The sequence below is a fragment of the Schistocerca nitens genome, chromosome 2 (assembly GCF_023898315.1).
Source record: "Schistocerca nitens isolate TAMUIC-IGC-003100 chromosome 2, iqSchNite1.1, whole genome shotgun sequence".
NCBI classification, from domain to species: Eukaryota; Metazoa; Arthropoda; class Insecta; order Orthoptera; family Acrididae; genus Schistocerca; species Schistocerca nitens.
In genome coordinates this window covers 438,904,470-438,908,479 of record NC_064615.1, presented here as the reverse complement: position 1 = coordinate 438,908,479, position 4,010 = coordinate 438,904,470, and positions in this window count along the sequence as shown.

Sequence of the window (4,010 nt, the reverse complement as noted above, 5' to 3'; positions counted from 1 at the left end):
AATAGTGAAAATCAATTTTAACTAACACCATGTATGTTCATGGCCTATACATTTTTTCTCGATTTGTTGAACTCCAGTGCGAGTACACTTATGTCACCTGTCGACATGATTTTTTGCTATTATATTTATTTATTGTGAAAATACTAAAGACATTTTTTGATTTGTTCTGAAGTGCAGTATGTGTGCACTCTTGTCATTTATATTGTATATACTTTTGTGATTTGATGATTTTTTTTGTACACTTGCGTTTATTTCTTATGAAAATGTTCAAAAATTTTCAGTGCATGTGCACTTATGTGAATATGTTTTCAACTGAACTCCAGTGCCTGTGCACTCTTCTCAATTTACGATATGATTTGTGTTCATTCTGTATACCTTTTATGATTTATGTCATTTGTTACTCATTGTATATACATTTCGTCTTTTACTGATATGTTCTCCACTGCAGTGCATGTGCACTCATGACACTTGTCAACATGACTTTTTTTTGCCTGTTATGAAACTGCTAAAGAATTTTTCAGTGTGTGTGCATTTTATTATCTGTCAAATAATTTGTATATACATTTTTCCTGATTTGTTTTGTACTTATATTTTGTCTTGTCTGTAATGTTTTGCAATTGGTGCATGTGCACAACATTTAATTCATGTATTACATCCAAATATTTTGTAAATGTTAATTAATTAAAGGAAAAATTTGTTACGATGGCAAGTCCAAATGACTCACCATCGCTGCCAAATTTTTGCCCCCCCCAGTGGAGGGTTATGAAACACGTATGTTGTGCGGCAGCGATGCTGAGACATTGTAGAATCTCTGACCAGAGCAGTTGCGCTCGACTCGCAGTAGCGAGCAGTCAGTCAGTCAGTGTGCAGTAGTCAGTCCTCAGTAGTGCTAGGAGTCTGTGAGTAGTGGTAGCACAGAGCAGTCGGCGGGCGTCGGCACAGCAATGGTCGAGATTCAGGATGAGGTATAATTTTATTAAATAAGTATTCATGCAGCTTTGCGCTCATCACACAATCTAATCTATATTCGTTGTAATTAATTTTCAAATCGCCCCAATAATAATCTGATTTCAAAGCAATTTTTAACTAAACAATGATTCGAATTCCTTCCATTTCCTTTAAAGAAAATTTTCAGTTAACTTCAAAAAAAAAAATTTAATTATTGCGATGCATCTCCTCCTGGCGCAGAATAAGAGCAGATATTTCACATGCAGTTATACTAAGGTAAGAAATTAATTCTGATTTTTGCACAGGGCCAAAGACCGACATTTCGGTTAAATTGAGTTTTGATTATCAGTGTAGTTTCATTGTCATGGGATTATCGTTCATTATTTTATGGGAACTTGTACTTGGGTCAGATAGCTAATTTTTGTTTAATTGTCTTTGTCATTAATAATTTTGCGGGAAGGTTACACTAGGCTCCATTTCTATTAAGTATTGCCATTCGAATATTTTTGTGGGGAGGTTACAACCAATCAATCAATAATTCGAAGTAAAACAAAATAGCGGTACTGACAGCAGGTTCCTGTGTCCACTGGTTTCAAACATGCACCATTGACGTAGCACTCTGTCTTCTAGCTAAAATGTCAGATTAGGGGCAAATTCGCCCATGTTAAAATTCTTATGATGGTACAGTAGATTTTGTCATTAACGACACATGCTTTTATGTTTCCACTCCGTTTCACGGTTCTTCATTGTCCTCTCCGTACCCACAGGGACTTGTGCTGCTGATCCTATATGTGGGCCAACTTCCTTGATCGTCAGCGAACCACCACACACATTCTTTGTTCTTGGATCCACTCAATAATTTACACAAATGTTATCTACTAGCAGGAATTAATTTTTTATACACTTCCTCTTTCAGATAAAGTATTTCCATCTATAATTTGCAAAATAATAAGTGACAGAAATATTTATTAAGATAGTTAAATGTAAGAAACATCAATCTTCCTGTGAAGTTATGAACATGGTTTATTTAGCTATAGGTTATTGTTCAGAGATACAGCACAAGCGTAATTTTTAAATAGAATATTATTTCTTTATGCCTTTTGGCTGAAGTAATTAAACTGATAGCGTAAAAATCATTTTAAAAGAAATTTCTTTCAATGTTAGTTATTGATCTAGAACGTTCACGGTTTTACGGGCGGATGCAACATCCTGTAGAAAATTGGCTCTTATCAGATGGATGTTTTAGTGAAGGAATGTTCACTGAAGTGAGGTGTTCAAAAGAGCGTCCATTTTTCTCAAAGCATAACTCAGTGCACCTTCTAAATGACCTATGTACGAGATGTAAAGTTGCTGCTCTCGAGAGAGTACTTCAGTAGGAATCTGCGGTACACTAATGAGACTGCACTTACAAATTACATTGTTATTCCCACTGAGGTCGAATAAGCTTTCTGAGTGAGAAATGTATTGGCACAAGTGGGGTTCAACTTTAAGCTGCAAGTGACTGGTACCTGTCTCATATAACCAGTTATGGCAATAACACAAGAATGATGTAAAGTTTTAAGTATTTCCAAGCAGAGCTGATTTTTTTTTACATTCCCGAAATCTACCCTGCCCGAGGTGTGGGAGGATCGACTTAATGGCTTAGCTGTGTTGAACACTCACACTGACATTGATTGTCCTATTGACGATTTAATAATTAAACGATTTGACATGTAGAATAGCCGCATAGAATAAATCATTTAAGGAAGAGAACAACAACTGTAGCTTTTTTTGTATCATAAGATGACATTGTCTTGTATGTGTATAATCAGTTTAAATAAAACTTTCTTAAACTTTGCATGTCACTTGATTATTTTTTATTGTGGTTAAAGTAAAGGTAGCTCAAGATATCATTAGCGCTCCTTCCTTGAGGTTTTTCTGTATCCGCCACAACAGGTCTACAATAGCTCTCTTATGATAATGCTGGGATGATAATATGGTGAACTGCAGGGTCGATTTTCCTTCTGCACCCTTATCCTGTAGGAGTTTGCTGTTCGTCTCTAATGTCCTTGGCGTCGATGAGACACTAATCTTATCTGACGACAGTTTGACAGAAAAACATAAAAACAGTAAAAGACAGAAGAAAATGTATATCTCTGAGAACATGTAGACGATTTCAGAAAAATTTTGTTGTGAGATAATGATAAATTATTTTTACAGTAAGATCTGTAGTTTAACCCATGATGATAATGATGATCATGATCTGTAATTTAACCCAGAGATGCAATAGACGTACCCCATCAGTTTGATTTTGGACGGAAGTTTATGTGATAGCAGGTTTCCTCAGGACTTTGGTTCTTTACCTTTGCTGTGAGCCACGTAGGTCTTTGAGTGGGAGGAACTCTACGCAAAAAATATGACTAACAACATGGTTTTATAGATAATGTATTCCACAGAAATATGGAGGTTAACAGGAATCTCGTTGATGTCTCAATATTGCTCTTCTAATCGTTGCTGGACTTCATGGATTCCTTACATATTGTCTGGTTTTGTTGTATAATCCATTAGCTGTACGGAAAAAATTGTAGTTTTGCAAGGGCGTAGCTGAAATTTTATAGACAAGTACATTAATTCTAGAGAAGCGTTGTTACAAAGTACGGAAAAGTTATGAACGGTAAACTGTGCGAACAAGTAAATAAATCCAGAGAAAGTCCTGAAAAATGTACGCAAACAAAACTTATGGAAAAATCTAAAGACCTCTGTAACAGGGAAGGCTCGTTAATCAACACAAGCGACGGCGTTAATCGAGCTATCCAAATGCTTTGTATAAAAGATGGAAAGATGGAGAAAAATATACAACTTGTTTTGCTCAGGATGCATTCTCCCAAGGACGACTCCACCATATTTACAGTGGCACTTCAGGACCCAAAAATATGAAGTGACATTTATATTATTCTAAGTCCAGTTTATTTTCAAGTCTTATTCGTGCAGGTTGAGCATTGTACCATTAAAGTTATCGTCGTACTGCTGTAAATGTGACACACTTTGATATTTTCTACTACAAATTTTCACAGTGACAAATA